Source organism: Engystomops pustulosus, chromosome 3 (assembly GCF_040894005.1).
Source record: "Engystomops pustulosus chromosome 3, aEngPut4.maternal, whole genome shotgun sequence".
Classification (NCBI taxonomy): domain Eukaryota; kingdom Metazoa; phylum Chordata; class Amphibia; order Anura; family Leptodactylidae; genus Engystomops; species Engystomops pustulosus.
In genome coordinates this window covers 7,060,875-7,071,944 of record NC_092413.1, presented here as the reverse complement: position 1 = coordinate 7,071,944, position 11,070 = coordinate 7,060,875, and the positions used below count along the sequence as shown (strand labels likewise).

The 11,070-nt window shown below is 51.2% G+C and overlaps 1 protein-coding gene across 2 annotated transcripts in view; it reads right to left on the bottom strand.

The window, feature by feature from the left end:
* The window catches only part of LOC140120870 (uncharacterized), a 326,412-nt gene that overhangs the window by 81,405 nt on the left and 233,937 nt on the right, over positions 1-11,070 (bottom strand). The window lies entirely within an intron of this gene.

Sequence of the window (11,070 nt, the reverse complement as noted above, 5' to 3'; positions counted from 1 at the left end):
CCATTGCCTGCAAGAAAATTGCTGCTGATCGAGTGGAGAACACAAGGAAGGAACCACATGTTGCTGAAGAAGGTTCACATACACACTTGCATTCACTCTGCTGCAGAAAACATTCCCCAAACCATGACACTTCCTCCTCCACCTTTCACTGACTTCTTTACAACTTTGGGCTCATCCTTTCCCCTGTTTATCTACAAATATAAAGTTTCTCATCAGATCCAAATAGATTAAACTTATTTCCATCACTAAAATGAACTGTGGGGACACCAGCTCTATCCACACAACGTGGTCCTCAGCAAAGATGAGTCCAGTATCTTGATTCTTTCTGCTAATGAGAGGTTTGGCCTCTGCAGAGTGGGCTTTCTTAAACATTGAGACACTGTGGCCCACATTTACTTATACTACTAAATGTAGTTTGCCTTAATGTCGTGCAGTGGGCGACACATTCATGAAGACCGGAGCTCAGTCTCCTGCAGAAGTCAGTGGAGCATGCTGCACGCGCTCGAAGTCCAGGAAGTGTGTGCACCAGATTTTTTTTTTTGGTACACTCAGTTCAAAGGTGTGCGCCACATTTCTGTTGGACTTCTTGACATAAATGTGGTGGCCAATCCGAATACGCAACGGAACGCCCCTTACTATGCACTGTATTCAGTGTCGGACTGGGTTTCCTTCGGCCCACCAGAGAAAATCAATCTGGGAGCCCTCTCTTTGTCATCCCCAGGAAATATACTCTAGCAGCCTTCAAATTGTGTTGTTTTCTGATGGACCTCTGGGGTTCAGTATTGGGGTGAGCCAGGGCCCACTGGAGGATCCTCTGTTACTCTGGTGGGCCAGTCCGACACTGACTGTATTGTGTCATGGCGTGCATAGTGCAGACACTTCATAATTACATGATTACAGACTGTATAATAATCTGGCCCTGTTCAATGAGACAGATCCTTACCCTGTTCAGTGTTGATCTGGTGTGTAATTCCAGCTTCAGTGTTGAAACAATTACCCATAGAGATTCTCTGCATCATCCTGTCCTCTCCTGAGACAAATGTTTTGTTCCCATAAAACCAATGATATTATTATTCTCAAGAAATGCATCCAGGCCTCTCTTGAAAATGAACAAAGTATTCACCGCAACAACCTCCTGCAGCAGAGATTTCCATTGTCTCACTGCTCTTACAGTAAAGAATCCCTGTCTATGGTGATGGTAGAACCTCTTCTCCTCTAGGTGTAGAGGATGCCCCCTGTCTATGGTGATGGTAGAACCTCCTCTCCTCTAGGTGTAGAGGATGCCCCTGTCTATGGTGATGGTAGAACCTACTCTCCTCTAGGTGTAGAGGATGCCCCCTGTCTATGGTGATGGTAGAACCTCCTCTCCTCTAGGTGTAGAGGATGCTCCCTGTCTATGGTGATGGTAGAACCACCTCTCCTCTAGGTGTAGAGGATGTCACCTGTCTATGGTGATGGTAGCACCTCCTCTCCTCTAGGTGTAGAGGATGCCCCCTGTCTATGGTGATGGTAGAACCTCCTCTCCTCTAGGTGTAGAGGATGTCACCTGTCTATGGTGATGGTAGAACCTCCTATCCTCTAGGTGTAGAGGATGTCACCTGTCTATGGTGATGGTAGAAGCTCCTCTAGGTGTAGAGCATGTCTCCTGCCTATGGTGATGGTAGAACCTCTTCTCCTCTAGGAGTAGAGGATGCCCCCCTGTCTATGGTGATGGTAGAACCTCCTCTCCTCTAGGTGTAGACGATGTCCCCTGTCTATGGTGATGGTAGAACCTCCTCTCCTCTAGGTGTAGAGGATGCCCCCTGTCTATGGTGATGGTAGAACCTCCTCTCCTCTAGGTGTAGAGGATGTCCCCTGTCTATGGTGATGGTAGTACCTCCTCTCCTCTAGGTGTAGAGGATGTCCCCTGTCTATGGTGATGGTAGAACCTCCTCTCCTCTAGGTGTAGAGGATGTCTCCTGTCTATGGAGATGATAGAACCTCTTCTCATCTATAGGTGTAGAGGATGCCCCCTGTCTATGGTGATGGTAGAACCTCCTCTCCTTTAGGTGTAGAGGATGCCCCCTGTCTATGGTGATGGTAGAACCTCCTCTCCTCTAGGTGTAGAGGATGCCCCTGTCTATGGTGATGGTAGAACCTCCTCTCCTCTAGGTGTAGAGGATGCCCCCTGTCTATGGTGATGGTAGAACCTCCTCTCCTCTAGGTGTAGAGGATACCCCCTGTCTATGGTGATGGTAGAACCTCCTCTCCTCTAGGTGTGGAGGATGCCCCCTGTCTATGGTGATGGTAGAACCTCCTCTACTCTAGGTGAATAGGATGCCCCCTGTCTATGGTGATGGTAGAACCTCCTCTCCTCTAGGTGTAGAGGATGCCCCCTGTCTATGGTGATGGTAGAACCCCCTCTCCTCTAGGTGTAGTGGATGCCCCCTGTCTATGGAGATGATAGAACCTCCTCTCTAGGTGTATAGGATGCCCCCTGTCTATGGAGATGATAGAACCTCCTCTTCTCTAGCTGTAGAGGATGTCCCCTGTCTATGGTATTGGTAGAACCTCCTCTCCTCTAGGTGTAGAGGATGCCCCCTGTCTATGGTGATGGTAGAATCACCTCCTCTCCTCTAGGTGTAGAGGATGCCCCCTGTCTATGGCAATGGTAGAACCTCCTCTCCTCTAGGTGTAGAGGATGCCCCCTGTCTATGGTGATAGTAGAACCATCTCTCCTCTAGGTGTAGAGGATGCCCCCTGTCTATGGTGATGGTACAACCCCCTCTCCTCTAGGTGTAGATGATGTCCCCTGTCTATGGTGATAGTAGAGCCATCTCTCCTCTAGGTGTAGAGGATGCCCCCTGTCTATGGTGATGATACAACCCCCTCTCCTCTAGGTGTAGAGGATGCCCCCTGTCTACGGTGATGGTAGAACCTCCTCTCCTCTAGGTGTAGAGGATGCCCCCTGTCTATGGTTCTGGTAGAACCTACTCTCCTCTAGGTGTAGAGGATGCCCCCTGTCTATGGTGATGGTAGAACCTACTCTCCTCTAGGTGTAGAGGATGCCCCCTGTCTATGCTGATGGTAGAACCTCCTCTCCTCTAGGTGTAGAGGATGCCCCCTGTCTATGGTGATGGTAGAACCTCCTCTCCTCTAGGTGTAGAGGAGGCCCCCTGTCTGTGGTGATGGTAGAACCTCCTCTCCTCTAGGTGTAGAGGATGCCCCCTGTCTATGGTGATGGTAGAACCTCCTCTCCTCTAGGTGTAGAGGATGCCCCCTGTCTATGGTGATGGTACAACCTCCTCTCCTCTAGGTGTAGGGGATGTCCCCTGTCTATGGTGATGGTAGAACCCCCTCTCCTCTAGGTGTAGAGGATGCCCCCTGTCTGGTGATGGTACAACCCCCTCTCCTCTAGGTGTAGATGATGTCCCCTGTCTATGGTGATAGTAGAACCATCTCTCCTCTAGGTGTAGAGGATGCCCCCTGTCTATGGTGATGGTAGAACCTCCTCTCCTCTAGGTGTAGAGGACGCCCCCTGTCTATGGTGATGGTAGAACCTCCTCTCCTCTAGGTGTAGAGGATGTCCCCTGTCTATGGTGATGGTAGAACCTCCTCTTCTCTAGGTGTAGGGGATGTCCCCTGTCTATGGTGAAGGTAGAACCTCCTCTCCTCTAGGTGTAGAGGATGCCCCCTGTCTATTGTGATGGTAGAACCTCCTCTCCTCTAGGTGTAGAGGATGTCCCCTGTCTATGGTGATTGTAGAACCTCCTCTCCTCTAGGTGTAGAGGATGCCCCCTGTCTATGCTGATGGTACAACCTCCTCTCCTCTAGGTGTAGAGGATGCCCCCTGTCTATGGTGATAGTAGAACCATCTCTCCTCTAGGTGTAGAGGATGCCCCCTGTCTATGGTGATGGTAGAACCTCCTCTCCTCTAGGTGTAGAGGATGTCCCCTGTCTATGGTGATGGTAGAACCTCCTCTCCTCTAGGTGTAGAGGATACCCCCTGTCTAGGGTGATGGTAGAACCTCCTCTCCTCTGGGTGTAGAGGAGGCCCCCTGTCTGTGGTGATGGTAGAACCTCCTCTCCTCTAGGTGTAGAGGATGCCCCCTGTCTACGGTGATGGTAGAACCTCCTCTCCTCTAGGTGTAGAGGATGCCCCCTGTCTATGGTGATGGTAGAACCTCCTCTCCTCTAGGTGTAGAGGATGCCCCCTGTCTATGCTGATGGTACAACCTCCTCTCCTCTAGGTGTAGAGGATGCCCCCTGTCTATGGCGATAGTAGAACCATCTCTCCTCTAGGTGTAGAGGATGCCCCCTGTCTATGGTGATGATAGAACCTCCTCTTCTCTAGGTGTAGAGGTTCCCCCTGTCTAGGGTGATGGTAGAACCTCCTCTCCTCTAGGTGTAGAGGAGGCCCCCTGTCTGTGGTGATGGTAGAACCTCCTCTCCTCTAGGTGTAGAGGATGCCCCCTGTCTATGGTGATGGTAGAACCTCCTCTCCTCTAGGTGTAGAGGATGCCCCCTGTCTACGGTGATGGTAGAACCTCCTCTCCTCTAGGTGTAGAGGATGCCCCTTGTCTATGGTGATGGTAGAACCTCCTCTCCTCTAGGTGTAGAGGATGCCCCCTGTCTATGGTGATGGTACAACCTCCTCTCCTCTAGGTGTAGGGGATGTCCCCTGTCTATGGTGATGGTAGAACCCCCTCTCCTCTAGGTGTAGAGGATGCCCCCTGTCTATGGTGATGGTAGAACCTCCTCTCCTCTAGGTGTAGAGGATGCCCCCTGTCTATGGTGATGGTAGAACCATCTCTCCTCTAGATGTAGAGGATGCCCCCTGTCTATGGTGATGGTACAACCCCCTCTCCTCTAGGTGTAGATGATGTCCCCTGTCTATGGTGATAGTAGAACCATCTCTCCTCTAGGTGTAGAGGATGCCCCCTGTCTATGGTGATGATAGAACCTCCTCTTCTCTAGGTGTAGAGGATCCCTCTGTCTAGGGTGATGGTAGAACCTCCTCTCCTCTAGGTGTAGAGGAGGCCCCCTGTCTGTGGTGATGGTAGAACCTCCTCTCCTCTAGGTGTAGAGGATGCCCCCTGTCTACGGTGATGGTAGAACCTCCTCTCCTCTAGGTGTAGAGGATGCCCCCTGTCTATGGTGATCGTAGAACCTCATCTCCTCTAGGTGTAGAGGATGCCCCCTGTCTATGCTGATGGTACAACCTCCTCTCCACTAGGTGTAGAGGATGTCCCCTGTCTATGGTGATAGTAGTACCATCTCTCCTCTAGGTGTAGAGGATGCCCCCTGTCTATGGTGATGATAGAACCTCTTCTTCTCTAGGTGTAGAGGATCCCCCTGTCTAGGGTGATGGTAGAACCTCCTCTCCTCTAGGTGTAGAGGAGGCCCCCTGTCTGTGGTGATGGTAGAACCTCCTCTCCTCTAGGTGTAGAGGATGCCCCCTGTCTATGGGGATGGTAGAACCTCCTCTCCTCTAGGTGTAGAGGATGCCCCCTGTCTATGGTGATGGTACAACCTCCTCTCCTCTAGGTGTAGGGGATGTCCCCTGTCTATGGTGATGGTAGAACCTCCTCTCCTCTAGGTGTAGAGGATGCCCCCTGTCTATGGTTATGGTAGAACCTCCTCTCCTCTAGGTGTAGAGGATGCCCCCTGTCTATGGTGATGGTACAACCTCCTCTCCTCTAGGTGTAGGGGATGTCCCCTGTCTATGGTGATGGTAGAACCCCCTCTCCTCTAGGTGTAGAGGATGTCCCCTGTCTATGGTGATGGTAGAACCACCTCTCCTCTAGGTGTAGAGGATGCCCCTGTCTATGGTGATGGTAGAACCTCCTCTCCTCTAGGTGTAGAAGATGCCCCCTGTCTATAGTGATGATAGAACCTCCTCTCCTCTAGGTGTATAAGATGCCCCCTGTCTATGGTGATGGTAGAACCTCCTCTCCTCTAGGTGTAGAAGATGCCCCCTGTCTATGGTGATGGTAGAACCTCCTCTCCTCTAGGTGTAGAAGATGCCCCCTGTCTATAGTGATGATAGAACCTCCTCTCCTCTAGGTGTAGAGGATGCCCCCTGTCTATGGTGATGGTAGAACCTCCTCTCCTCTAGGTGTAGAGGATGTCCCCTGTCTATGGTGATGGTAGAATCTCCTCTCCTCTAGGTGTAGAGGATGCCCCGTGTCTATGGTGATGGTAGAACCTCCTCTCCTCTAGGTGTAGAGGATGCCCCCTGTCTATGGTGATGGTAGAACCTCCTCTCCTCTAGGTGTAGAGGATGCCCCCTGTCTATGGTGATGGTAGAACCTCCTCTCCTCTAGGTGTAGAGGATGCCCCCTGTCTATGGTGATGGTAGAACCTCCTCTCCTCTAGGTGTAGAAGATGCACCCTGTCTATGGTGATGGTAGAGCCTCCTCTCCTCTAGGTGTAGAGGATGCCCCTGTCTATGGTGATTGGTAGAACCTCCTCTCCTCTAGGTGTAGAGGATGCTCCCTGTCTATGGTGATGGTAGAACCTCCTCTCCTCTAGGTGTAGAGGATGTCCCCTGTCTATGGTGATGGTAGAATCTCCTCTCCTCTAGGTGTAGAGGATGTCCCCTGTCTATGGTGATGGTAGAACCACCTCTCCTCTAGGTGTAGAGGATGCCCCTGTCTATGGTGATGGTAGAACCTCCTCTCCTCTAGGTGTAGAAGATGCCCCCTGTCTATAGTGATGATAGAACCTCCTCTCCTCTAGGTGTAGAAGATGCCCCCTGTCTATAGTGATCATAGAACCTCCTCTCCTCTAGGTGTAGAGGATGCCCCCTGTCTATGGTGATGGTAGAACCTCCTCTCCTCTAGGTGTAGAGGATGCCCCCTGTCTATGGTGATGGTAGAACCTCCTCTCCTCTAGGTGTAGAGGATGTCCCCTGTCTATGGTGATGGTAGAATCTCCTCTCCTCTAGGTGTAGAGGATGCCCCCTGTCTATGGTGATGGTAGAACCTCCTCTCCTCTAGGTGTAGAGGATGCCCCCTGTCTATGGTGATGGTAGAACCTCCTCTCCTCTAGGTGTAGAGGATGTCCCCTGTCTATGGTGATGGTAGAATCTCCTCTCCTCTAGGTGTAGAGGATGTCCCCTGTCTATGGTGATGGTAGAACCACCTCTCCTCTAGGTGTAGAGGATGCCCCTGTCTATGATGATGGTAGAACCTCCTCTCCTCTAGGTGTAGAAGATGCCCCCTGTCTATAGTGATGATAGAACCTCCTCTCCTCTAGGTGTAGAAGATGCCCCCTGTCTATAGTGATCATAGAACCTCCTCTCCTCTAGGTGTAGAGGATGCCCCCTGTCTATGGTGATGGTAGAACCTCCTCTCCTCTAGGTGTAGAGGATGTCCCCTGTCTATGGTGATGGTAGAATCTCCTCTCCTCTAGGTGTAGAGGATGCCTCTGTCTATGGTGATGGTAGAACCTCCTCTCCTCTAGGTGTAGAGGATGTCCCCTGTCTATGATGATGGCAGTACCTCCTCTCCTCTAGGTGTAGAGGATGCCCCCTGTCTATGGTGATGGTAGAACCTCCTCTCCTCTAGGTGTAGAGGATGCCCCCTGTCTATGGTGATGGTAGAACCTCCTCTCCTCTAGGTGTAGAGGATGCCCCCTGTCTATGGTGATGGTAGAACCTCCTCTCCTCTAGGTGTAGAGGATGCCCCCTGTCTATGGTGATGATAGAACCTCCTCTTCTCTAGGTGTAGAGGATCCCTCTGTCTAGGGTGATGGTAGAACCTCCTCTCCTCTAGGTGTAGAGGAGGCCCCCTGTCTGTGGTGATGGTAGAACCTCCTCTCCTCTAGGTGTAGAGGATGCCCCCTGTCTACGGTGATGGTAGAACCTCCTCTCCTCTAGGTGTAGAGGATGCCCCCTGTCTATGGTGATCGTAGAACCTCATCTCCTCTAGGTGTAGAGGATGCCCCCTGTCTATGCTGATGGTACAACCTCCTCTCCACTAGGTGTAGAGGATGTCCCCTGTCTATGGTGATAGTAGTACCATCTCTCCTCTAGGTGTAGAGGATGCCCCCTGTCTATGGTGATGATAGAACCTCTTCTTCTCTAGGTGTAGAGGATCCCCCTGTCTAGGGTGATGGTAGAACCTCCTCTCCTCTAGGTGTAGAGGAGGCCCCCTGTCTGTGGTGATGGTAGAACCTCCTCTCCTCTAGGTGTAGAGGATGCCCCCTGTCTATGGGGATGGTAGAACCTCCTCTCCTCTAGGTGTAGAGGATGCCCCCTGTCTATGGTGATGGTACAACCTCCTCTCCTCTAGGTGTAGGGGATGTCCCCTGTCTATGGTGATGGTAGAACCCCCTCTCCTCTAGGTGTAGAGGATGTCCCCTGTCTATGGTGATGGTAGAACCACCTCTCCTCTAGGTGTAGAGGATGCCCCTGTCTATGGTGATGGTAGAACCTCCTCTCCTCTAGGTGTAGAAGATGCCCCCTGTCTATAGTGATGATAGAACCTCCTCTCCTCTAGGTGTATAAGATGCCCCCTGTCTATGGTGATGGTAGAACCTCCTCTCCTCTAGGTGTAGAAGATGCCCCCTGTCTATGGTGATGGTAGAACCTCCTCTCCTCTAGGTGTAGAAGATGCCCCCTGTCTATAGTGATGATAGAACCTCCTCTCCTCTAGGTGTAGAGGATGCCCCCTGTCTATGGTGATGGTAGAACCTCCTCTCCTCTAGGTGTAGAGGATGTCCCCTGTCTATGGTGATGGTAGAATCTCCTCTCCTCTAGGTGTAGAGGATGCCCCGTGTCTATGGTGATGGTAGAACCTCCTCTCCTCTAGGTGTAGAGGATGCCCCCTGTCTATGGTGATGGTAGAACCTCCTCTCCTCTAGGTGTAGAAGATGCACCCTGTCTATGGTGATGGTAGAGCCTCCTCTCCTCTAGGTGTAGAGGATGCCCCTGTCTATGGTGATTGGTAGAACCTCCTCTCCTCTAGGTGTAGAGGATGCTCCCTGTCTATGGTGATGGTAGAACCTCCTCTCCTCTAGGTGTAGAGGATGTCCCCTGTCTATGGTGATGGTAGAATCTCCTCTCCTCTAGGTGTAGAGGATGTCCCCTGTCTATGGTGATGGTAGAACCACCTCTCCTCTAGGTGTAGAGGATGCCCCTGTCTATGGTGATGGTAGAACCTCCTCTCCTCTAGGTGTAGAAGATGCCCCCTGTCTATAGTGATGATAGAACCTCCTCTCCTCTAGGTGTAGAAGATGCCCCCTGTCTATAGTGATCATAGAACCTCCTCTCCTCTAGGTGTAGAGGATGCCCCCTGTCTATGGTGATGGTAGAACCTCCTCTCCTCTAGGTGTAGAGGATGCCCCCTGTCTATGGTGATGGTAGAACCTCCTCTCCTCTAGGTGTAGAGGATGTCCCCTGTCTATGGTGATGGTAGAATCTCCTCTCCTCTAGGTGTAGAGGATGCCCCCTGTCTATGGTGATGGTAGAACCTCCTCTCCTCTAGGTGTAGAGGATGCCCCCTGTCTATGGTGATGGTAGAACCTCCTCTCCTCTAGGTGTAGAGGATGTCCCCTGTCTATGGTGATGGTAGAATCTCCTCTCCTCTAGGTGTAGAGGATGTCCCCTGTCTATGGTGATGGTAGAACCACCTCTCCTCTAGGTGTAGAGGATGCCCCTGTCTATGATGATGGTAGAACCTCCTCTCCTCTAGGTGTAGAAGATGCCCCCTGTCTATAGTGATGATAGAACCTCCTCTCCTCTAGGTGTAGAAGATGCCCCCTGTCTATAGTGATCATAGAACCTCCTCTCCTCTAGGTGTAGAGGATGCCCCCTGTCTATGGTGATGGTAGAACCTCCTCTCCTCTAGGTGTAGAGGATGTCCCCTGTCTATGGTGATGGTAGAATCTCCTCTCCTCTAGGTGTAGAGGATGCCTCTGTCTATGGTGATGGTAGAACCTCCTCTCCTCTAGGTGTAGAGGATGTCCCCTGTCTATGATGATGGCAGTACCTCCTCTCCTCTAGGTGTAGAGGATGCCCCCTGTCTATGGTGATGGTAGAACCTCCTCTCCTCTAGGTGTAGAGGATGCCCCCTGTCTATGGTGATGGTAGAACCTCCTCTCCTCTAGGTGTAGAGGATGCCCCCTGTCTATGGTGATGGTAGAACCTCCTCTCCTCTAGGTGTAGAGGATGCCCCCTGTCTATGGTGATGGTAGAACCCCCTCTCCTCTAGGTGTAGAGGATGCCCCTGTCTAGGGTGATGGTAGAACCTCCTCTCCTCTAGGTGTAGAGGATGCCCCCTGTCTATGGTGATGGTAGAACCTCCTCTCCTCTAGGTGTAGAGGATGTCCCCTGTCTATGGTGATGGTAGAACCTCCTCTCCTCTAGATGTAGAGGATGCCCCCTGTCTATGGTGATGGTAGTACCTCCTCTCCTCTAGGTATAGAGGATGCCCCCTGTCTATGATGATGGTAGAACCTCCTCTCTTCTAGGTGTAGAGGATGTCCCCTGTCTATGGCGATGGTAGAACCTTCCCCCTGTGTCCTGCGCTACAGTCCGTCTGAGCCCTGTACTTTTACAGGGGCTTGGAAGCTCCGCTCCGAATACTTCCGGTTGGCCAGGAACGCCCACCCATCCCATGTATCAGGCAGTGGTTCTTGGTGAGGAGTAGGTGTACCTAGCTGTCCAGAAGTAGAGCGGAGCTGTTGTGCCCCTGTAAACATATAGGGTAAGACTCCGATGGACCGTGGCGTGTGACATTGGGAGTGCCAGACCAGGTGAGTACCCTTTAATTTTTTAATAAGCCCCTGTCCACATGATTTTTTTACTAGGACCGCGCAAACATTAGCAACTTTTACAAACGACCACATCTGGATTTTTAAGATAAATCAGGTTCAACAGTGTAAAACTCTGTTGCGGCAAACTTTGCAAATTGGGTGTAAAAAAAAATCAACGTTTGATAAATGACCCCCATAGTATCAGACCACCCACATAATCATATTTGTATTTGGCTGCGTTATTTTTATCAATGAGAGTAAATTGATCACTTATCACTATCTGATCTTTTGGGGGTTTAAGAATTGATTACTTCACCAATCAACAGCTCC